The sequence below is a fragment of the Scyliorhinus canicula genome, chromosome 11 (assembly GCF_902713615.1).
Source record: "Scyliorhinus canicula chromosome 11, sScyCan1.1, whole genome shotgun sequence".
Classification (NCBI taxonomy): Eukaryota; Metazoa; Chordata; class Chondrichthyes; order Carcharhiniformes; family Scyliorhinidae; genus Scyliorhinus; species Scyliorhinus canicula.
Window position 1 is genome coordinate 143691258 of NC_052156.1, and position 26051 is coordinate 143717308.

The 26051-nt window shown below is 43.3% G+C and overlaps 1 protein-coding gene and 1 pseudogene across 8 annotated transcripts in view; both read right to left on the minus strand.

Moving 5' to 3' along the window:
- Window positions 1–26051, minus strand: part of srpk2 (SRSF protein kinase 2) — a 291904-nt gene that overhangs the window by 246808 nt on the left and 19045 nt on the right. For 4 of the 8 annotated variants that reach the window (XM_038811605.1, XM_038811603.1, XM_038811609.1 and 1 more), the window contains exon 3: window positions 307–364. The exons of the other annotated variants lie outside the window; for them this stretch is intronic. The gene's annotated coding sequence lies outside the window, so the exon portion shown is untranslated. The remainder of the gene's footprint in view (window positions 1–306; window positions 365–26051) is intronic. 8 annotated transcript variants of the gene reach the window in all.
- Window positions 23714–24927, minus strand: LOC119973454 (annotated as a pseudogene).

Here is a 26051-nt window from a genome sequence, read left to right on the forward strand (position 1 = left end):
TGCAGGGGTATGGGGGAAAGCAGGGGAATGGCACTAAGCCACAATGCTCCTTTCGAGAGCCAGTGCAGACACAATGGATGGGCCAAATCGCCTCATTCAGCACCGTAACAATTCGGTGAATTCAAATTCAATAATTTGTTGGGATTTAAACCCGGATCCCCAGTACGTACCCTGGGTCTCTGAATTATTAGTCCAGCAACAATAACACTCTGCCACCGCCTCCCACCATATATCATAGAGAATAAAATTAAGCTCAGTTAGAAACAGACACAGACAGAGACAACACCCCAGACTGCTCTCACGCACCTCCTACGATCAGGAGCTCAGCCTCTTGGGTGAGAAATGGTATCTAGTCATGGGTCACCTAAAGAAAGGGGAAGAGAAAAAAATAAACACTGTACCAATTTTCTCTGGGCCATGAGAAACACCATATTCCTCACACTAAAATTAATACTCACATTCACATAACCAGTCATTATTATTAACAGATCATGAAGACTCACCTTATGGATTCAGAAAATGTAACTGTCAAAATCAGGGAAAGCAAAAAGCTGTTGTCCTATGATGTTTTCATCAAAATTATTCATATTGTAGCTGCAAGTGACTTTCATTGAGTGGAGAATTTTAAAAAAAAACTCACCAGCCACTATTAAACTATGAAATCTTGCCTACATTAATTTGGATTTTTTTTTTCCTTCTCCCTACTCTTGAAATTATGTATGAAGGGACACTATAAGATCAAGAAGTGGAATTACAGATGAGGATTGCCTCACAGGTAATTTACCATCAGAATGGACAGGTAATCTAATAGGATACCAACAGCAAAAGCTGAAATCATGAAGTCCAAATTAATGTTTAGTATGTCAGTTGATCTAATGTGGTAGGCATTCAATCATCACAGGCATTCCTGCAACAATTAAATTCATTGGTTGTATTGCGATAACTGTTTACACATTGTTTGGGATCCCACTTACACCTTATCGTGAATATCTGGTATCTGTTTCCATAATTCATGTGTTTTAGAGGAATACATTCTGGAAATTTTAAGTTTTAGGTTGGGAATTGAAGTGTTAAATGTAAATACTTAGTTAAGAACTTTGTAAACAACCCTAAACTGAATGAAAATGGAACGAGGGACTTAAGGCTGTTTTTGTTAGAGAGAAGAAGGTTAAGAGGTGACTTAATTGAGGCATACAAGATGATCAGAGGATTAGATAGGGTGGACAGTGAGAGCCTTTTTCCTCGGATGGTGATGGCTAGCACGAGGGGACATAGCTTTAAATTGAGGGGAGATAGATATAGGACAGATGTCAGAGGTAGGTTCTTTACACATAGTAAGGGCGTGGAATGCCCTGCCTGCAACAGTAGTGGACTCGCCAATATTAAGTGCATTTAAATGGTCATTGGATAAACATATGGATGACAAGGGAATAGTGTAGATTGGCTTTAGAGTGGTTTCACAGGTCGGCACATCGAGGGCCGAAGGTCCTGTACTGCGCTGTAATGTTCTATGAGCCTGGGTTACAGTTAAACGATCACCTGTGTTTAAGGTCAGAGTTGGAAGTGACAAGACTTAACCAATCAATGACCCTTTCTGGACCTCTTGGTACAGACAGGGTATTTATCATTATCGCAAAAAAATATTTTTTAAAAACAGGTTATGTGCAAGCAAACACCACGGAGATAGATGTCTGGGGACGGCCCCCGGTGTCCTATCAAGCAGACATCAAGAAACCCACTGGGAGTTGGGATCCTGTCCTCAGACTTCTTTGGCCGGAAGCCAGAGTAGCTTCTGGAAAAGGTGGGGAGGGAGGGGGATAAAAATAGATGTCCAAGGCAGACTAGCAACAAAGACTCCATACAGAGGCAACCAAGACAACTGACCAGAGAAGGAAGGAAGGAAGAAGCAGCGTGCGAGACTCACCTTCGTGACGACGGAGCAGAGAGACTCAGAGAATCGGGCCTGCAGGTTCAACCAAGCCATCTTCGCGGGTAGTATAACCGAATCTTGGATGTCTCTTGCATTTTATATGGGTTAATTTAATATTGTTGCTAGAACGGCACGGTGGGGGCAATGGTTAGCACTGCTGCCCAGGGCACTGAGGATCCAGGTTCGATCCCAGTCCCCGGTCACTTGTCAGTGTGAAGTTTGCACATTCTCCAGTGTCCGAGTGGGTTTCCCCCACAACCCAAAGATGTGTAGGTTAGGTGGATTGGCCCACACTAAATTGCCCCCGAATTGGAAACAAAAATAATTGGGTACTCTATAATTCAAAAATAAATAAATAAATAAATAAAACATAATATTGTTGTGAAATAAAGTTTGTTGAATTTATACTCTACTTTTGTCCTTTGTTCATCTCGCAACTAAGGGCACCGGGGTAAAACTTTAATTAATTTACTGATTGAAGTATCTGAGAATTGAGCAGATACAACACAGCCTTTACAAATTTAATACTCAAAATTTTATTCTTCAAAATAATCCTAATCATGTATGTGAATCATGAGATTAACATGATCGTTTATTTTATTTTATTTTCTCGCAATTTCTGAAGCAATGCAAAGCAATAAAATTAATGTTGCTGTGTCCACTAGGTCTTGTTTGCTGTCTACTAGAGTTGTGAATCATAGCATGCAAATCTAATAAGAAATGTAGTGAAAGATCTCAATATACAATTTAGTGTAGAAAATGAAGCATATTTCAACTATCGCAAAACAATCATTCAAAATAAACTTGGGGTATAAGTCATATTTGCTGAGCATCCATCAGCCATAATACATAATATCATCATAAATTAAATGATTTAGGAATTTTAGATGAGCAACATTGTAAATTTACCTGAACATTCAGGTAAATACTCCAAAAGAAAACATTCACTACTGATATACCGGTCAACCTCTTTGGCATTGTAGTCAACACTAATTTATACTTTTCCAAGTGAAACAAGGTATATTGAAACTAATCTGCGGAGGGGGAGTTTGAAAAATGGAAGGAATAGTGTAAACATAACACCATTCTCCTCAACCACCACTCATCCAGCAGTACTTAATTGGCTCCATTCTCATCTATCCATTCTTAGCAAGCTTCTCCTCCTACTCCTGCACTGTTACCTCTGGAGTCTCCCAGGGATTTATCCTTGGGCTCCTCATATTTCACATATTACATAGAATTTACAGTGCAGAAGGAGGCCATTCGGCCCATCGAGTCTGCACCGGCTCTTGGAAAGAGCACCCTACCCCCTACCCAAGGTCAACACCTCCATCCCTATCCCCATAACTCAGTAACCCCACCAACACTAAGGGCAATTTTGGACACTAAGGGCAATTTATCATGGCCAATCCACCTAACCCGCACATCTTTGGACTGTGGGAGGAAACCGGAGCACCCGGAGGAAACCCATGCACACACGGGGAGGATGTGCAGACTCCGCACAGACAGTGACCCAAGCCGGAATCGAACCTAGGACCCTGGAGCTGTGAAGCGATTGTGCTATCCACAATGCTACCGTGCTGCCCACTGCCTACATGCTGTCTCTTAGTAACATCATCCAAAAACACATCAGGTTCCAAATGTTTGCTGACAAAAGCCAGATCTACCTCAGTATTCCCTCTTTTGATCTCTCCACTGCCTCTAATTTGCCATATTACTTATCCAGTGCTGGATAAGCACAAATTCCCTCCAACTAACGATTGGCTTTGGTCCCTGCAAACAAACACATTCCCCAGCCATGGATCCTTCCACCATTCTAATACATGTCAAGGTTGTGCGTCAGACAGTTACATAGATTACATAGAACATGCAGTGCATAAGGAGGCCATTCGGCCCATCGAGTCTGCACCGACCCACTTAAGCCATCACTTCCACCCTATCCCCATAACCCAATAACCCCTCCTAAACATTTTGGATACTAAGGGCAATTTAGCATGGCCAAACCACCTAACCTACACATCTTTGGACTGTGGGAGGAAACCAGAGCACCCGGAAGAAACCCATGCAGGCACGGGAGAGCGTGCAGACTCCGCAACAGACAGTGACCCAGCGGGGAATCGAACCTGGGACCCTGGCGCTATGAAGCCACAATGCTATCCACTGTGCTGCCGTGCTGCCCCTATTTGATCCAATCATACATCCATGCCACACTAACACTGCTTACCACTAGCTTTGTGACACTTCCCAACTCTGACCCTGTCTCAACTCACCTGTTGCTCAAACCTCAAGCATGCCTTTCTATCTCTGCTTTTGACTATTCCAATGCACTCTCTGTCCAGTTTCCTGCCCACCAGAAACTTGGTCATCCAAAACACGGCTGCCTGTATTTTGTTTGCTGTTTTTTGAACTCATACCAAGTCCCATCCTGCACTCACTGGCCTATATTGACTGCCAATCTGGTAGTACCTCAAATTTCAAATTCTCACCCTGGTTTTTAAATCCTTACATAGCCTCAACCTTCCTTAATGCTGTAACCTCCTCCAGCCCTACAACCTGCCAAGATATCGGAAATCAATTCTAGTCTTTTGTGCATCCCTGGTGTGCATCTATCATTGGCAGCCATGTCTTCAATTGTTGCGGCCCAATTTTTTGGAATTCCCAAGCTAAACCAGTCAGTCTCTCCAACTGTCTTTCTGGTTAAGATGTTCCTTGAAAACATACCTCTTTGACTGGTTACGGTGTTCCTTGAAAACATACCTCTTTGACTGGTTACAGTGTACCTTGAAAACATACCTCTTTGACTAATTATGCATTAATATCTCATTATGTGTGGCTCAGTGCCATATTGGATTTGATGATGCAAAGTGACCTGGGATTTTAAAGCTGCTGTTTAATTAGAGGTTGTTGAAGATGATCTTGGATCTGTAGAAAGAATGGGGGTTGCGGAATGGATGCGTCAGATATTGGGGAGGTGGAAGACAGTCATTGTGGCTGGGAAGCAAGTGATGAGGGATGGAAGGATGATACGGATGGGAATTGCCATGAGAGAATGCTGTGAAAGAGGAATTAATCCATAGTAGGGGTAACTTGTGAAGCTGGGTGATAAGGGGCTGTACGGATAAGCCGTACCCCATTTGCCTTCATAAATCCTGTTACTTCCTCACTGGGAAAGGGTGTCCCATCATTGGTGAACAACATCTCTGGGATACCGTATGTGCTGAATGAGATCCATAACTTTTCAATGGTCGCCCTCCAAGTAGTCTATGCCAACTTATAGACTTCAAGCCATTTCAAGTGGGTGTCCACTATGATCATCAAGAACATAGATCCTAGGACAGGACAGGTAAAATCGGCATCAAACCTCACCCAAGGCCATCCCGGCCACTACCAAGGGTGGAGCGGTGCGATGGGCGGAAGCTTCTGTTGCTCCTGACAAACCCTGCATTGTTGGGCCATTCTTTCAATGTCTGTGTCCAGGCCCAGCCACCAAACATAGTTGCGAGCGAGCATCTCCATATTTGACACCCATGGGTGGCCGTTATGAGAGTCCTGCAAGATGGCGTCCTGGCTCTTGCTCGGGATGATGACGTGCGTTCCCCAGAGCAGGATGCTGTCTTCGACACCGAACTCGGATATTTTGGTTGAAAATGTCCCTAGTTCCTCGGCAATCTGAGATACTGGCCCCTATCCAGGACTATGTGGCGGAGTTTGGACATTACTAGATCCATCTGCGACCATTCCCATATCTGGGACGCCGCAACCGGCAATATGTCCATAAAGTTTAGCGTGCCCACTATTTAATTGGACCGATGAGGAGACAGAAGGCACATTGGCAATGGTAGTCTGCGTAATGCATTCGCATTTGTGATTTTGGTACTTGGTTGATGCTCAATCGAATACTGTTACTCCGGCATGAGAAGGGCCTATCACTGTATTCCAGCGGAGCTGATGGGCGGGATTGCTTTGTCCTCAAGTCCCAATAGCGGAGCAACATGGTGGCGCAGTGGTTAGCATCGCTGCCTCACAGCGCCAAGGACTCGGGTTCAATCCCAACCCCGGGTTACTGTCCGTGTGGAGTTTGCACATTCTTCCCGTGTCTGCCTGGGTTTCACCCACACAATCCAAAGATGTGCAGGGTAGGTGGATTGGCAGGATCATAATGCGCGAGCCATCCTGATGAGGTCGACCGCTTCTCGACTTTAGCAAATGTTTCTTCCTGTTGAGCTCTCCATGCCCACTCCTGATTCTTAAAAAAAAAGGTGTGGGGCGGGGGAGCCAACATAGTTGAGAGACCAGGGATAAGCTTTCCATAGTAGTTTAGTAATCCTAGGAAGGAACGCAGTTCGGTTGTGTTCTCAGGTGCAGGGACTTTTTGGATCGCCCTCACTTTTTCTGTGACAGGTTGCAAACCACCCCCGGTCCAGATGGTAACCCAGATAAAGCACCTCTTTTGCATGGAACAGGCATTTCTCCCTTCATATGAGAGCACACGCCTCCAAGAAGCAGCAGAGAACCTCACCCAAATTCTCAGGTGCTGCTGTTCCAACATCCCAGTGACCAACACATCATCGAGATAAATCACCACCCTTGGCAATCTCCACAGTATATTTTCCATGATGCTCTGGAAAATTGCATAAGTTGATGATACGCCAAAAGGCAGACTGGTATATTTCTAAAGGCCTCTATAGGTATTGATAATGACATACTTCTGCAATGCCCAAATCGAGAAGTAGATTATGCATGGCACAAGTCTAATTTCGTGAACGAATGATCGCCAACCAGCTTGACATATAAATATTCGATGCGCGGCATTGGATACCTTACCAACCTGGAAGCCCTATCTACCGTCAGCTTGTAGTTGCACAGAGTCTCACTGTGTTATCCAGTTTAAGCACAGTGAACTGTATCAGCCAGATAATATAGAGGCCTCTAGCCGCTGTAACTCAGCGTCAATGTTTACTACTAGTGCATAAGGGACCAGGCAGCCCTCAAGTGTTTTGGCTGTGGATCCAGGTCCACCTGAATCCTTGCCCTGGCTCCTTTGATTTTCCCTAATTCTTTTTTTAATATAAATTTAGAGTACCGATGTATTTTTTCCCCCAATAAAGGGGCAATTTAACGTGGTCAATCCACCTACCCTGCACATCTTTTGGGTCGTGGGGTTGAGGCCCGCGCAGACATGGGGAGAATGTGCAAACTCCACACGGTCAGTGGCCGGGATTGAACCTGGGTCCTTGGCGTTGTGAGGCAGCAGTGCTAACCACTGCATTTCTATGCTGCCCATTTTCCCTAATCCTGGCTGGAAAACCTTGGGGTACTTTCCCAGCACTTCAGAGGCCTCAAGTCCCCATATGAAAAATTTGCTGCCAGTTCAGTTGGAGGCTCTGCAACCATTTGCGATGTAACAGGCTGGAGCCGTGTCCCTTCATTACAATTAGCAGAAGTTTTAAATCACTAGGGTTATCGTGGTCCCCGCAATTGAGAGGGGCTCACCCATATAAGTTGTCAACCTTGCCTCTGTGTCTCACAAAGTCAATTGTTGAATCCCAGATTGTATGCTATGAATATCTGCCACCCAATGACCGAAACTGCAGCAGCTATATAAAGTTCCATCTCTAAAGGGTGACCACTGACTCGCACGATGATGCAGATGGGGGTCATTCTGGGTGCTGCAATGGATTTTAACTGCATGCAATGCTCATCCTGCCCGTCAATGTGGAAAGTACGGACCTTGGGCTGCTGCCTATCTCTATTGGGGCGGCAGGCCTGTTGGTTACTTTGGGATTTGTGCTCCTGCGGTTTCTACGTCCATTCGTTCCACATCGCCTGACCACCCCTTCTCCTGACTCTGGTGAGTCACACCTGGCTGCCTCAGTCCTAGATCATTGGAACGGACCCCTGTGTTTATTGGCCTAGAGAGGTATGTGTGTGTGTGCGTGCGCGCGCACCGGGAGGGACGCGCCCAACAATATTCACCTCCATACCCTGAAGTTCCTGAACCCCCTTTTCAGCACTCTACAAAAACATTTTGTACAATCCATTGAAAAGAATAACTGTAAAAATAAAAATTTGCCAAGATGTCAATACTCTCCATTCGGAGTGAGAATTGGACTGTATACAATAATTTTTAAACGTCGTTATTCCAAATTATCCAAAATGCAGAAATCAAGGAGCTTAAATGGGTTCCTAATATTTTAGTATGTACACAAATGCCAAGATGCTTAGGGTTGGAAATATGGGCAACATGAATATCATATCTCAAGTATTATACATTTTGTATATCTGTATTAAATTAATTAATAATAAGTTTTGTAGTTTTGTTGTTGTGTAAAAAATAAAAGATTTTCACAATAGTAGCATAATTTTACTGAGTGGTCAAAGTGTCCCCAGGTAATTTTGACTGACGTTAGATTAGGGTTTCAATATGTTTGGCAGAGTTTAGAAGGGAAAGCTTAGCAAAAAAAAAATGAGGCTTTAAATGTATGGGGCTGGATTCTCCGCACCCCGACGGCGAAATCGCATTCGGCAACAGGGCAGAGAATCCGTTTTCCCACATGAAATCAGGGCCGGCGCCGGCCCCCCCCCCAAAGAAAACGGCGTACTCCTCGTATCCATTGCCTGAGGCCCACCCCGCTATTCCCCATCACCAACCGGCCGAATTCCCAACGTAGTATTTCTAATGTGGTCCTGCCGTTCGGGTAACTCGCGAGGCGATTGCAGACTCAGCACACAGCTGTCACAATCAGGGGTGGGCCTTACGGACGGTGGGGGGGGCCGCAATCGGGACTGGGGACTATGCGTGTGGGCGGTCCGGGTCGAGTGAGCAGTCAATAGGGGGCACTATATCCGCGGTCCAGGTCCGCAGTCTCAGTTAGCCATGGAGCATGGCGTGGCCTCTGACCCGTAAGCACGGGGGACCCTATCGGCAGCTGGAGCTACGAGCTCCACGAACAGCTGCCTGCTAGCCCCCTGCAATGCTGTGAATCTGTGACCTGTTGACTCCAGATTTCCAGGCGTAAAAGACCACAGTTTTCACAATGGAGTGGGGACATAGTCCCAAAAATTGAGAATCCAGCCCATGGTCTTTACGGATGAGAAATTCTAAGCCGTTTTTATAAGAGACAGTATTATGCCAAGTTTCATGCGAATCATTTAAAAGTAATCAATATTAAATTATTCTATGACGGAATATTGAAACGCCAGTGCTGTTATTTTATGTTCAGTAATACCTGGAGTACTTTTCATCCCCGAGAGTCAGAGGTTCAAGGTCCACTGTAAAGACGTGAACATGCTACATTGAAGTCTCAGCTTAAATTGTGACTAGGATGTTTTTCCTAACTGTGGAAGGTATCTCTCTGGATCAGATGTTAAACTGCACTCCTGTCTGCCCACTCAGGTGGACCTTATAGATCCCTCGGTACTATTTAGAGGAGGCACAGGGAAAGGAATTCTCCCTGCATCCTGGTCAACATTTATACCTCATAACCAACATCTAAAAACAGATGATCTGGTGATTATCTCATTGCTGTTTATGGGACCTTGCTGTGTGCAAACTGACTGCCCTGTTACCTACATTACGATAGTGACTACATTTCAAAAAGTACTTAATTGGCCATAAGGCACTTAGGAACATCTGGCAATTATATAGTGCACATCATAACCACAGGTTCTTTCTTTTCAAATCCTGACAACTGTCTTTCATAACCTCAGAATAACCCAAGGCACTCTTGTAGCCCAGCACTTTATAATGAATCTGAAATATAGCATTATTGTAATGTAGGAAATATAAAAGCCAGTACACGCAAGGTCCCAAAAAGCAAAGCACCACAAACAACAATGTAATAATGACCAAATAATCTTTTTGAAAAGTAATGTTGATTCAGAGGTAAACATTGGCATGGGAAACCCTCCTATTTTCAATACTGTCATGGGATCTTTAATATCCACCCAAGAGGGCAGACAGGGCCTCAGTTTAACTCCTCATCCAAAAAAGACGCATTTCGATACTCGCGCTGCACTATTGGATCAGACTAGATCTGGTGTTCAATTTTCTGGTATGAGGCTTGAAGCCACAACTTTAAATTCAGAGGGTGAGTGCGCTACAACAGCTGATCATAGCCAGAATTGTTGACACTGTGGTTAACGTATTTTGAAAATGGTTAGATTATGTACCACACCAAGTCAAGTTAAAGGTACGCTCAAGTCAATTAAACCATTTAGCATTACAAGTACTGAAGTATTTTAGGTTTAACCTAGGAATGATTATAATAATAATCTTTATTGTCACAAGTAGACATACATTAACACTGCAATGAAGTTACTGTGAAAAGCCCCTAGTCACCATATTCCGGCGCCTGTTGGGGTACACAGAGAGAATTTAGAATATCTAATTCACCTAACAGCACGTCTTTTGGGACTTGTGGGAGCAAACCAGGGCACCCGGAGGAAACCCACGCAGACACGAGGAAAACGTGCAGACTCCGCACAGTGACTCAAGCTGGGAATCAAACCTGGGACCCTGGAGCTGTGAAGCAACTGTGCTACCCACTGTGCTACCATGGTTATTCTAACCATAACTGCAATAATTCTTTTAAATGTTCATTATATCACACGTACATTTCTATTTAATTTTATCCTCAAGGTTTATACAGAAATCATGAAAATCTAATGCAATTGAAGCAATTTTCCTGAGAGTGAATAATTTTTAACAATATTCTTTACAATTTGGAACTGCACTACGAATTAAAGCCTTTATCTTAGTGTGAATGCGTCCTTTCCTACTAACTCAACAACGATTTGGCATATGGCCTAACTTCCCCACAATTTGTCATCTAAAAGCACTTTGTTCAAGTTTGTCAAATACTACAAAGAAGAAAAAGATTCAAATTTATAATGCATGTTATTAACACAGAATCATTTCAAAATGATGGGATAGAGGGATTGGTTCTGAGCAATTTTGTAATTAGGGCATGTCCTCACTAGAGAAGATAAAGCTGAGAGGGAATACAATTGTTGTTCAAAACTGCAAAAAGGTGTTAGATAACCATATACTATAACAACCCATTTCACTTGGCCAGCACAGTAGATCCAGAGAACATTTTCCTCATTTAATTAAAATTTAAAACCAAACTGCACAAACAATATTTCATAGAATCCCCAAGTGCAGAAGGAGGCAATTTGGCCCATTGAGTTTGCACTGTCAAAAGACCACCTCACCTAGGCCCAATCCCCCACCCTATTCCTGAAACCCCAACCCAAGGACCAATCCACCGAACCTGCACACATTTGACTGTGGGAGGAAACTGGAGCATCAGAGGCAACCCGCACAGACACGGGGATGAATGTATAAATTCTACACAGTCACCCAGGGTCGGAATTGAACTCAGCTCGCTGGCACTGTGAGACAGCAGTGCTAACCACTGTACCACCGTGCCGCACTTGTTCAGGTGAACAAGTTCATAGATAGATAGAATTTATAGAATTTACAGTGCAGAAGGAGGCCATTCGGCCCATTGAGTCTGCACCGGCTCTTGGAAAGAGCACCCTACCCAAGGTCAACACCTCCACCCTATCCCCACAACCCAGTAACCCCACCCAACACTAAGGGCAATTTATCATGGCCAATCCACCTAACCTGCACATCTTTGGACTGTGGGAGGAAACCGGAGCACCCGGAGGAAACCCACGCACACACGGGGAGGATGTGCAGACTCCGCACAGACAGTGACCCAAGCTGGAATCGAACCTGGGACCCTGGAGCTGTGAAGCAATTGTGCAATCCACAATGCTACCGTGCTGCCCAACATAGTCAATATGCAGAACAAGTTCCATAGGAATTTAATGGAAAAACTAGTATTAATTCAAATACAAATCAGGTAGCTTTCTTTCAGAAGTTAACATTTTATGATGTAGCATGAGAGTATTTTGCTGCATGAAATGTGGTATGTCGTATATCCTGTGTAAAATGTAGCATGCTTGGGAGGAATAGGTGAGTAAAACATTGAGGATTCCCTGCAAGTCATTAATGCGTCTGCTCACAACTCAAAAACTTCCTACGAAAGGAGACAAGGACGTACCCACAACCGCCACGACAGACATTACTGGAAGAGTTACTGGACGCAAGCATACTAGATAAAGGAAACTGTAGCGACATGTATGACCGACTGGTAGAAAGGGCCCACGCCGTACTGGATGCAACAAAAAAGAAATGGGAGGAGGACCTGGGGATTGAAATAGGGTGGAGAATCTGGAGCGAAGCACTGCACAGGGTCAACACCACATCCACGTGCTCAAGGTTCAGCCTGAGGCAGCTAAAAGTGGTACATAGAGCCCTCTTAACAAGAACCCGTATCAGTAGGTTCTTCCCGGAGGTGGAGGATAGATGTGAACGGTGCCAAAAGAGGCCTGGCCAACCACACCCACATGTTCTGGTCTTGCCTATGTCCAAAGTGGTGAGGATGAGGGTGGAACCATGCCCGAAAGTGGCGGTCTTCGGGGTTTCAGACCAGCCAGATCTAATCCTGGGGAGGAGGGCGGACACCCTTGCCTTGCCTCCCATATTGCCCGCCGTAAATCCTGTTCGGCTGGCGGTCAGCAGCACCTCCCAAAGCTGCAGACTGGCTGTCCGACCTTTCGGAATCTCTGCAAATGAAGAAAATCTAATTCGCCATCCGAGGGTCAGACGGCAGCTTCCACAGCACATTGGAGCCATTCACCCTATTGTTCCGGGACCTGTTTGTGGCCAAAGAACAAGCAGAAGAATAGCCAGGTAGCCAAGAATCAGGGGAAAGTAGCCAAAGCACGAGAGGGAGAGATAGACCGGGCGGGGGGAGAAGCTAAACCCAAGAGGAAAGAAAGGCAAACCACAGGAGATTGGGGGGGGGGGGGAGGAGGAGGAGGAGAGAAGGGAGGTGTGTGTGTATGGGGCGGGGGGGGGGGGGGGGGGGGGGGGGGGGGGCAGGGAAATGACAGCGCACGGGATACGATAACAAACTTGGCATCTCCAGGAACAGAGAACAAGGGGAATACAGGTAAAAGACGGGAGGAACGACTGAAGCGGAGGTGAGCGTGAGACGACAACAGCAGCGAGATTCATCCGGGAGAAACAAGTGACAACACCAACACCAAACCCATTCGAGTATTGCCCACTGTAATTGTTTCTCCGGCACCCAAATGTATTGTAAATAATTTTGCCAGTTGTACAGAGTTGCTGCTGTTGAGCTGGTGCACAATACCCTACCAGTTATTTTTTTTTTTTCTGGTATGTTTGGGTGTGCCCTTCTCATATATATATTTCTTATTCTGTGTACATAACGGTAAATATACTTTGTTCAAAAACCCAATTAAAAAAACATTTATAAAAATTAATGGGTCTGCTCTAGACAACTTGATTTCTAAGATTAGATGACAATTTTATTTTCATTATATCTTGCGATTATCAGAATGGTGAATGGAGAATGACGTAGACCTTTTAAAAAAAAATATGGCAATTCCTTGCCACAGCTCGGCTTTTAACTTCTCCCAATGACTTAAACTTGTGCATTTTGTGGAGGAGGTAGTAGAGAGGCAAGGGAGAAGCAAAGAATAGGAGGGAAGGGAGCATGCATGCTGCAATCAATCCTTCATCATCACCTAGAGAACAGTATGATGCACTTTAAATCAGCAAAAGCTGTGTCTGTGAAAAGTTTTTTCCCCATAATAATTCCAATAAAATTGTGTGCACTGCAATTCAAAAAGGTTTCTTTTTTTTTCTCTGCAATATCTTAAGCCTATGGCTCTTCAATGTTGCATAGTGGGGAGAGTTATGACTGAAGATTTGGGGGTGTTTTCCACTCATTTCTAATGAAATTCTCTTTCAATTATTTTGTTGCACTTCAACCAGAAAAAGATGTTCCCATATCACATAATATACCTGCTGCTCAAAATGTCTTGTCCTTATTGGAGCTTTTAATTAACTGTTAATGAAAGGTCACTAAAATATATCAATCACACAAAAAACTGACAATGTACATGATATACTAGGTGTCGCACCTCTGCACAAAATACCAGTAAATTATAATGGAGAATTAATTCAACAGGATATACGCAAGAAATAAGAATAAACCAGTTTTCTTGACCTTGTGACAGCCTCATAAGACTATTCAAGTAACAGAGAAAGAAGCAAGCGACTGCCAGGATTCATTTGGGCCACTTTCTCCAAAGGAAGTACACAGTAGTGGCCTGAAAGAGTTGCAGTTAAATTTCATAGATCTGGTTCACATGTTCTCAGCTTAACATTTTGTATCCTTGATCTAAAATAATCTCAAAAATATCTGAAAATCATCATCCAGCCTTCACACTACTCAAAAGCATAACCACAGGATGTCAATTGACATATTATATTCTGATAAATAGCAAGCTTTGAAGGCATGCATCATTTTTTAAAAATGTTTTTATTGAGTTCTCATATTTTATGTCCATCAATTCATAATTTACAAATTACAAGACCGCTCCAAAAAACTCCCAACACATATTTACAAGCAAGTGCCTTCACTACAACTGTGGCCATGACCCCTCTTTAGTCAGCAAGTTATTTTCCATTCTCCAATATGGTCAAAACACGTATTTGCAAGTTTCTGTTTATAATTTGGTTTGGACCTTCGGCACTCAGACAAGTTCCATGCGGCTTTGTCCCTTCTGCTTGTCCCATGTGTTCTATTTGTGTGCCTTCGCCCTCCCCCTCCTCCTTTCCTTTTCATCTGTCCCGTAGCTCGCCCGTGTCTCTCCACACCCCTCCACTTCACTCTACTGGTTGTTGGCTACAAACTGGTTTTGAAACAAGTTGGTGAACGGCTTCCACGTCCTGTGCAAGCCTTCTGAGCTGTCTTCCAACCCACAGTGGCAAATTTAATTTTCTCTAGCCTGAGAAATTCCGCCAGGTCGGACAGCCAGTTTGCAGCCTTGGGTAGTGCTGCCGATTGCCAGCCGAGCTAGATTCTCTGACGGGTGATCAGGGAGGCAAAGGCTAGGTTATCAGTCTCCCTCCCCATGAAGAGTTTTGGCTGGTCTGATATCCTGAAGACCACCACATTTGGGCATGGCTCCACCCACACTCACACAACCCTGGACATGGCCTCAATGATAGTTGTCCAGTACCTGACACGTCTACGGCATGCCCAGAACACGTGGACGTGGTTGGCTGGGCCTCTGGTTTCCCAACTATGAAGGCCGATCCTGGTATACACCGTGTAACTGGGAGGAGGAGGAAAACCTCTTCCCTGGGTGTGAGAATCTCCACGGGTTGGTCCACTGCCCCCATTTGTTCCATGAAGGAATTCAATTCCTTCACCATGTTTGATCTTTTCCCCAACTTGGGGTTGGATTTGGCTGTCCATGGGACCTGTGCACAGTTAAAGTCCACCCCCATGATGAGTCGGTGTGAGTCAATGTCGGGGATTTCTGCCATGGTTTTCTTCATGAAATCTGCATTGTCCCAATTGGGAGCATACACGTTTACGAGGACCGCTGGTGCCACTTGCAGGGCACCGCTAACCGTAACATACCATCCCCCTTAGGCAGTAACCGTCCTCATCGCTGCAAATGCTGGCCTCTTATTGAGCCATATTGGCCACCCCCCTAGCCCTTGTCCCATAGCACGATTGGTAAATCTGTCCACCCAACTCTTACTTACCTGCAGTCAGTCCTTCTTTCTCAGGTGGGTCTCCTGGAGGAAAACTATTTCGGCTCTCAGACTTTTCAGTTGGGCGAAGACTCTGAATCTTTTCACCAGGCCTTTAAGACCCTGACATTCCAGGTGACGATTCTGATGGGGCGTTTATGTCCCTCTCCCCCCTTCTTGCAGGAACATCCATACTTACCTTGTGGATGCGCTCCTACACTCCAGTGTTTCCCTACATGTGGGGGCCATCCAAGATGACCGGCATTGCCATACACACCATCTAGCTCAGCCCCTGCACTCCAGGGTTTCCTTTTGTCCAGGGATTAACCAAGATGGGTGCCATTGTTGTGTATGCCATGTGGATGCCCCAGCATGCTCGTTCCAATGCACAATTCTGTGTTAAAATGAAAAACAATGCTTGTCTGATTTTTTTCTAATGTTGGGAAAGACACAGATCATCAGGTGCTTGTGAGTCTATGGTGACCATTTTTGTGACCAACAGAGAATATAAGAAAACAAGCAATAGGAACAGAAGGCGGCTATTTGACTCTGGTCCGCCATTCAACAAGATCACAGGTTATCTCTGACCTGAACTCTATAGTGAATATATCCTTTAGTACCCAACAATTTGTCAACCTCTGTCTTGAATAAACTCACTAAGCAGACACAGCTTTCTGGGGTAGCTAATACAAAGGCTCACTACGCTTTGAATGAAGAAATTTATAATTTCTGACCGAAAAGGCAGCCTCCTATTCCAATATCATGAAATTCACCACAGCCAAGAGAACTATTTTCTCAATATCTAACCTGTCTAACCGTTAAGAATGTTATATTTCAATCAGATCACCTCTCATCCTCAAACCCCAGAGAATACAAGATTAGTCTATTCAAACTCTCCGCCTAGGTCAATCCCCTCATCTTATGAACCAGTCTAGTGAACCTTTATTGCATTCCCGATTGGACAAGTATGGAGATTAGGTTAGAAGATGTAGGAGGAACAGTTCACTACCACCAGTCACAGAATGTTATTTGTGACTTTGATTTGGTAATGTGGTGGGGCAGAAACCCAATTTTAAGGGATTCAAACAAGGAATTCTGGGTTCAACATCGCCTTAAAGGAATGCACCAGTAGCAGACACATCTACCTGTGTGGCAGAACATGCTGTGCAGTTTACAGCATAATGTTCATGTCCTTCATTATAGTTTATGACTATAAGCACTGTAATCCTGTTAAGATTTTGAAAGTTTTACACATAGTGTCACACCTTTGGTTGGTAGCACAAATAAGTCAGTTACATTTCTCGGATTGGATCCTTTAAACAATGCAAAAAATTATTTTCAACGAATTACTTAATGCACAGAAGGATCAGCCTTGATTACTTGAAGTTACTTTTGTACTCAGGATCTTCTCACTGAAGGGAGAGCATGACCTTTGAGTCAAGGGTAGCATCTTACTACACAATGAAAAATTTTGTTGGTACACAATTTACTGAAATAGGAACTTGTTCTTCTTCCTCATCGGTTACCATAAGTCAAGATATTTTCAGTCATAATTTTAAATAAAGTAATTCCAGTCTCTCTTTTAGATCTCATAAGTGTCTTTAATCTAAAGCACACTGTTTACATACTGCATAATTACTAAATAAATATCAACCAAGTTGGCAAATTTCTGGAGCAAGGCTATGAAGGAGGAAACATTTATGAAGATGGGAAATCATATAATTGTGACAGGATGATTAACAGCTCTCTTGATTATATAGCCTAAGTAGCAGCCACTCAGATGACTCAGCAGTTTATCCAATAAGTAGCTGAGCTATCCAGATGACAGAGATCCCATGCTTAACCTTCAATATTTGCTGAGTTAACTGACCTTAGCCAGAGGGAGTAGTGGTGCTACAATTTATTTTGAAGTCCCTAACTTAGGGAAGAAAGCATTAAATGGCCTGTAATCACTATCCAGCAAACAATGGCAGTGCATATAAAGAAGAACAGGGTTTCAATTATTATTATCCTACAACCGAATAGCCTGTCAAGATTCGTGGTCAGGGAAATATGGGTCAGAGGTTTGCCAGCACCAAAAAAAACATATGGCCTTGTCGAGACTGATGGGCAGTTTTTCTATGGGTCTCCGATTTTGAAATTGGAAAGAGGGAATTAGATTTATTGGTGTCTATGTCGGAAACTGGTGAGAGTTAATGCTTTTAGAAGAAATAGAAGTGCAAGATGGCGCTGGATTATTTAAATAAGCACAAGTTGATAGAAACATGCTCAAACTGCACAATAGTATGGCTTTTTGGATAACAGCTACAACATTAATCGCTATATTGCAAAGTCAGTTGTGTCCAACGGAAAACAGAAATAGACTAAATAGGCTATAAATGTAAAGAAACAGACTAGTATAGTACCCCTTCTCAAAACCACCAGTACAATGTATAGCACATGAAGAGTACCAGGGTTTTTCCATAAACAAATCAAATAGAAAAAGCACATTTGAAAGGATTCAAGGATGGAGTGACTGAACACCTTCTAAATTTTCAACTCCTTAAAGACAACTATCATGGATTTGTACAGGATTGACAAACTATTGAAGTTTTTTGATTAGGTGATTAAAATAATTAACAAGGATTTTAGTTACCAGGAGACATTCAATAAAATCCCTCATGAGGGATTGTTAGATAAATTGAAACCCACGGAAAGGAGAGCAATTTACTGATCTGATTAGGTCGAGTGGTGGGCTACAGAAAACAAGGATGACGGGCAGGATGTGACTAGTGGTGTCCAAAGTGATCTATATTGGGGTCTCCTCTCAAATACCCACTGTATTTATTGATGTGAGGATAAAGTGCCAAATATCCAGATTTGCTGACGACACAGTGATTGGCAGCACTGTAAACTGTAAATGGAAGCATCAAATTGCAAAGAGGTATTGATAGGTAAGTGAATGGGCAAAACTGTGGCAAATAGATTTCAATGTAGACAAGTGTGACATCATCCCTTTGGACCGAAAAAAGTTACATAACTGCTGAAAAAAACATGTTATCGGAGCTTTTTGTCTTGCACTCATCATCTGGACAGTGCAACAATTATTATGTGTGAGAAGGGGGTGCTGATTAATTGCCAAGTGGACTCAGATTGGTAGCGGCATTGTCATGGAAAATGTTAACTGCTGAATTTAAACAAAAGCTTGGCAGTTCACATTTCCTTGGTCCATTTTCCCTGGCAATACCTCTGCCAGCCAACACATTCTTCTCAAGTGGTATAAATTGTTGTTCCCTTGGAGATTTGGTAATGAGAGCAAAATGAAGCTTTGACAGCATATCTGTTTTCTCAGCAAAAATCATGCTCTGTACTAACAAGCGACTAAAAGATAGATCAATATATTTTCTAAATGGTGAAAAACTAGAGCGTGTGGCTTTTAAGGCGCATTAGGGGTCCAGGTACACAGGCCTTTAAAGTGTCTAAGGATAGGTACAAAAAAGTGAAAAAGGCTAATAGAATGCTGGCCTTTATATCTAGAGGCCTAGGATGCAAGTTGTTAAAACTCATGTTGCAGCTCAGGAAAGGCCTAATTACATCACATCTGGAGTAATGTTCAGTCATGTACGCCAGTCAGTTTCAAACCCAGGGTTGTGACCTGTGGGTGAATCCTGAGCGGGTGTCGGGGCAGTCGCGGGGCCATGCATTGCGGCGTTCCTGATTGCAGGGCCATGCTTGGCGGCATTCCTAATCAGGGAAGTAGTGCCCAACGGTGCAACAGACTTTCAGAATGCTGGCCATTGCATGCATGCACGTCCCCTCAGCAGTGTGCAGGCCCTGAGACCAGCAGGGTAGAACGCTTCCTTCTCCCAGGAGCAGATTGTTTTTTTTATATAAATCGCTGGAGTCTTCCTGCCGAGAGCAACGGCAGAGAGATCACGTGCTCCATTCACTGATGTCACAAGTTCTGAGCGCGAGAGAGATTCCTCCATTTTGCAGCTGCCAGAAGTGCTGGTGTGAACTCCAGGGCCTCTGCTGAACAAACCAAGAAGAAGCGTAAAACAGGAACAAAGCAGCATAAAGATGATTACTTGAGGTATTGGTTTATTAATTGTGCTACTGCAAATCAGGTTTCAAAGTTCATGTGTGTTATATGCAGGGAAGCACTGGCAATTAGATAGATACATAGAAGATAGGAGGAGGCCTTTGGCCCTTCGAGCCTGCTCCGCCATTCATCACAATCATGGCTGATCATCCAACTCAATAGCCTAATCCTGCTTTCTCCCCATAGCCTTTGATCCCATTCTCCCCAAGTCCTATATCCAGCCGCCTCTTGAATATATTCGAAGTTTTAGCATCAACTACTTCCTGTGGCAATGAATTCCACAGGCTCACCACTTTTTGGGTGAAGAAATGTCTCCTTATCTCTGTCCAAAATGGTTTACCCTGAATCCTCAGACTGTGACCCCTGGTTCTGGACACACCCATCATTGGTAACATCTTCCCTGCATCTTCCCTGTCTCGTCCCCTTAAAATTTTATAAGATCCCCCCCCCCCCCCCCCATTCTTCTGAACTCCAGCGAGAACAATCCCAACCTAGTCCCGCCATCCCTGGAATCAGTCTGGTAAGCCTTCGCTGCACTCCCGAGAGCAAGAACATCCTTCCTCAGAGAAGGACACCAAAACTGCACACAATACTCCAGGTGTGGCCTCACCAAAGCCCTGTACAATTGCAGCAACACATCCCTGCTTCCATACTCAAAACCTCTCGCAATGAAGGCCAACATACCATTAGCCTTCTTTACCGCCTGCTGCACCTGCATGCTTACCTTCAGCGAATGGTGCACAAGGACACCCAGGTCCCGCTGCACACTCCCCACTCCCAATTTACAACCATTCAGGTAGTAATCTACCTTCCTGTTTTTGCTTCTAAAGTGAATAACCTCACACTTATCCAAATTATACTGCACCTGCCATTGATTTGCCCACTCACCCAACCTGTTCAGATCATGCTGTAGGATCTCTGCATCCTCGTCACAATTCACCCTCCCACTTAACTACAAGGGCTTAGTTACAAGAAGAGATCATATAAAGGAGTTGCATATCCTGGAATTTTTAAGATTAAGCAGTATTTTGATCAGAATTTTCAAAACGTCAAGGGTAACAGAATTAGTAGATAGAAATAAACTATTTCCACAAGTTGGGGAGTCTAGCACTAGCTGAAATAATGTAAAAATATAGACAGGACATTTAGGAGTAAAGGTAGGACACACTTGCACATTCATTCAGTGTCTGCGACAATCTTACCCCCACAAACTCAAAAGATGTGCAGGGTAGGTGGATTGGCTACGCTAAATTGCCCCTTAATTGGAAAAAAAGAATTGGGTACACTAAATTTATTTTTTAAAAAGGTTAGGAAACACTTCTACACACAGGTGTGGTAGAAGTTTTTTTAATTTAGAGTATCCAATTCATTTTTCCAATTAAGGGGCAATTTAGCAGGCCAATCCACCTACCGTGCACATCTTTGGGTTGTGGGGGCGAAACCCACGCAAACACAGGGAGAATGCGCAAACTCCACACGGACAGTGACCCAGAGCCGGGATTGAACCTGGGACCTCGGCGCCGTGAGGCAACAGGGCGAACCCACTGCGCCACTGTGGTGGCCAGGTGTGGTAGAAGTTTGAAGCTGCAAATGGCACTTGACTTCAGTTCCATTATTAATTTTAAATTGGAGATTTATTGATTTTTATTAGCCAAAGTATTAAGGAGCCAAGGTGGTGAAATGGAAATAGATCACAGAGTATGCTTATGGTAGAGATTAATAGATTTCTGATTAATAAAGTGAATGGTTATGGGGATTATGTGGGTAAAAGATACTGAAGTGTCTGATCAGCCATGGTTGTATTGGATGACAGGACATTTAGGAGTAAAGGTAGGACACACTTGCACATTCATTCAGTGTCTGCGACAATCTTACCCCCACAAACTCAAAAGATGTGCAGGGTAGGTGGATTGGCCACGCTAAATTGCCCCTTAATTGGAAAAAAAGAATTGGGTACACTAAATTTATTTTTTAAAAAGGTTAGGAAACACTTCTACACACAGGTGTGGTAGAAGGTTTTTTAAATTTAGAGTATCCAATTCATTATTCCAAGAGACCATGGCTGATCTAGGAACATGGAAACAGGACAACTTGGGCTGACTGGCCTACTCCTGTTTCCATGTTCCTAGATCAGCCATGGTCTCTTGGAATGGTGGGACAGGCTCAAGGTACTGAATGGCAATCCTGTTCTATGGTTTTACATAACTCCTGTCATTGTTATAAGCTACCATTACAAATCAAATCTCAATTGCTTCTTGGCCTTTTGGCTAAGATCTGGTATGTCTCTCTTGTGGGGACCATGAATTGGATTCAATTTGAATTGGTTTTTGGAGCAGGCAAGGAGCTGGATTAGGGGTTCGCCCCAGCTCTGCCTTTGCAACTCTGAAAAAGTAATTAAAATTTAAAAAAATAAAATCTCAGACAACCAACAGCTAAGCCAGTTTCCGACATAGACACCAATAAATCTAATTACCTCTTTCCAATTTCAAAATCAGAGACCCATAGAAAAACTGCCCATCATTCTCAACAAAGCTAATTTAATAGTGTGAATAGAGAAACTGTTTTGATTAAGGAACAGCGGTTAGGCCCTTAGGCATGTTCTGCCATTAAAATAAGCTCATGGATGATCTGTATCTTGGCGTCATATCATTTCATAGCTGCCAAATAGAAATCTATTGATCTCAGATTAAAATAATTGAGCTAGCATCTATAGCTTTCCATGGGACACATTTCCACACTTTCTCCACCCTTTGCATGAAGAAGCATTTGTTAACTTTTCTCCTGAATTGCCCAACTTTGTCTATGAACCCAAACAACTGCTTTCAAAATCTGTAAAGTCTCAATTAAAACACCCTTCAAATATCTAATATTATAGGGACCATATTATATTCGAGACTTAGGACTCATCATATCCGATTAGCCTTTTGATAATTTTTTTCAACCCAACCTGTGCAATCATCAGAGTACATAAGCCACTACATTTCTCTGGGCCTCCCCTGTTCCTAGCTTGCCACTTGTATAGATACTCAAATCCATCCTTTTTTGATCCAAACGAGATGGCCTCAAATTTACCTGTGTCAAAATCCATCTCCATGGAGATCCATCGGCACACTTCTCTCTTTGTATCTTCATCCTACCCTCTGCCCATTAGTACCCATTAGATTAATAGTTTAATTACGTGGGCCACTGCCTTGGGGGAACCTGGCTTGGGAAGCAACAGCCCTCTTTCATGTAGCTGCCTCACTCCTCACTATGCTCATATACAAGCATGCAGTGGGCACTTGAACCTGCAATCCAGAACACATTTCTGTAGCATAAGCAGTTATTGGAGCAAGGACCCAAATCCACAGACAATTTGTTTGATAGCAAGGCTTCATTTTTGGGTAATGTCGTTGGTTAATCTCCAATGGTAACTCAATATTAATAACTAAAAAGCAGGTCTTGACTTCTTCGTCTCTTAAGTTTGCATTCAGTAGTACTTCAAAAACACCACAGTACCACCTGTATCCCCTTTATATTTGGTGCAGTCGATTGCACTATTAAAACCCCAATTCCAACTTAAGTACTGGGATGTTTTCCAAACATACTTCCCCTCAAAGAAAAAAAAAGTTAATCTTTAATTAAATTTCAATTTACCATAACACACATGTATATATTTTTTCTGCAATAAAATGTACCCTATTCCTCCTTAAGTGTTCTTTTTCCCTCACTCACATATCCCTTTATAGGAAAAGCTGCCCTCTGTAATAATTTCTTCAAGCTAGCCTCTCTTTTTGTCAGTCAGATAATTGCTAACTGTTATCAACCCCTTGATCTCCCTGCTCTCCGGCATCTGTTCTCGGCTGCTATGTCAATCCGTAGTCTCTTTTCATTGATGCATTTTGTAGAGTCGATATTATTCCAAAGGGACTTATTGGCTATGTGACATTCTTGTTTTAAAAATTGATTAAAGGTCACATTTATTCAGATATTAGACCAACAACCTAAATACAACCGTTGATTTTCTTAGTCAAATGGACAACCGTAGGACAGGAATAGAGGGATACGGACTCCGGAAGTGTAAAAATTTTTAGTTTAGACGGGCAGCATGGTCGGTGCAGGCTTGGAGGGCCTGTTCCTGTGCTGTACTTTTCTTTGTTCTTTGTGGTGGTGCCATTTATTTGGTTGACACTCTGATCCTTTTGTTCCAAGCGGAGTTTGCACCATATGACTTTGGTGGGGCATTGTACCTACTTTTCCTCTACTTCATAGCTCCAACCATTCTTTTCCACAAAGGCAGTTGCATATTCTTTGGTGGTAAAACTTATAAATCTGTATTTGATGGTGGATCAGCTGTGCATGCCCAGCCTATTAGGGATGCTCCTAGCATTCCCTAGTGTCAAATTCCATCTTATAAAACTTTGTGCTGTTCACACCAGACTGCATTGCATTCCATGCTTGAACAAAAATCCTAACTTTACATATTTTTACTTGTACCTCTGGAACCCCGATTACTGGACTGATATCCAATTTCCATCAACTATGATGAGTTGCGCATTTTGGGTTTGAGTCTATGCTAGTCGCCCATGGAAGTGCTCAATGACCTGCTGGGACTTGGTAAACATCGAGGGAGAGCCCAGAGAAGATTAATCTGATGGAAGGCCACTGACATTGAGGTTGTCATCTTGGACTCTTATTTTGATATTCTATAGGTACTGTTCCCAAATACCTTGCTGCATTTAAAATTTGAGTCAGGATCCAGGAAATAAAAATGCTACATCTACTACCTCCACAGGGGCAAGTGTCTCCACTGCCAATGTACTTTTTAAAACCACTCTTTGTATCTTTTTAGTTTCCCATGCCAAAGAGCAACATTTGCCTTTATCCCCCAAGAGCAAAATTATAGATCCTCCTGCACTTGCAAAGCCATCGCAGTGATTAGCATAATGTAAGGGCCCTTCTTGTTGACTTCCTTATATCATATTTATTTTACTTTGCGGCTATCATTTTTGATCCATGGGTGTTTAATGGACATATACCTTTAAGTAGAGCAAAGGAAGTGAGGAACTCCAAAGTTGCAAAATAGTACACAGTGCTAGCTTTTGAACAGCAGAACCCAGACTTTTTGGCACCCAGGAGATCGGAAAGATTTGGTTTGACTGGTTAGCTTGTGGCCAATGAATTGGCCAAAGGGCATATTCCACCCAGTGACTGGGTCCTACCCAAGTCGGATGGTTTTCAGAGGATGCAAGAAGTGACAGTCGGATCCTGGACTATCGGAAATGCTGCCTACTGCTGATTTAATAATAATAATCTTTATTGTCACAAGTAGGCTTACATTGCAATTAAGTTATGGTGAAAAGCCCCTAGTCGCCACATTCTGGCGCCTGTTCGGGTACAGAGATGGAGAATTCAGAATGTCCAAATTACCTAACAACACGTCTTTCGGGACTAGTGGGAGGAAACCGGAGCAGACGCGGGGAGAACGTGCTGCAGAGAAGTTCTTGAGACCTGGATGAATCTATAGTGAAAACCATGCTAGACAGAAAGCAAAAACCTCAAACTGAAAGCCTAGATTGAAGAAAGGTGTACTGGAAGACAACCATCTGACTTTCATCGTTATTTTTACACGCACCAACTCTAAAATAGTTTAGAGTACCCAATTATTATTTTTTTCAATTAAGGGGCAATTTAGTGTGGCCAATCCACCTACCTGCATATTTTTGGGCTGTGGGGTTGAAATGTACCCAGACAAGGGAGAATGTGCAAACTCCACACGGACACCCTACACCCCTCTTTTCCCATGTGTGTGTGCACATCTTGGTCACCCAAACTTTCTTCAAAACCTCGCCAACAGCCTGGCTTTGGCCTTACAAGTTCCATCAGGAAGCACCTTTTCCGTGCATATCCAACTATGAGATAGCACACGTTGTCCCCTATCCATGTACACCCCAAATTATTTCCAACTTTGCAGCTCTTGCTATTTTGCATCTTTGTTAATTTACCATCTAATTTGTTGGAAACTACTGAGGTCTCTTGATCATATGGGCTTCTGCTTCTTGTAGCATTCCTGGTCTGCACCATATTTCTTGACCTTGTTAAGTTGCGCCCTCTATCCTGCCTTATATAAGCAGACCAAAGCAGGCCAACAGCACGGTTCAATTCCCGTACCAGCCGGAATGTGGCGACTAGGGGCTTTTCACAGTAACTTCATTGAAGTCTACTCGTGACAATAAGCGATTTTCATTCATTCATTCATTATATCTTGTTTCGGACTGCTACTGCTTGATCTGTCCCTTCTATTATGAGATGTTCTTTTAACTGTTCCTATGGGCATCTTCACTGCCAGACCTAGTATCCGAATGGACATTACGTTTCTGTGCCCTCCATTTTTGTACTTCATG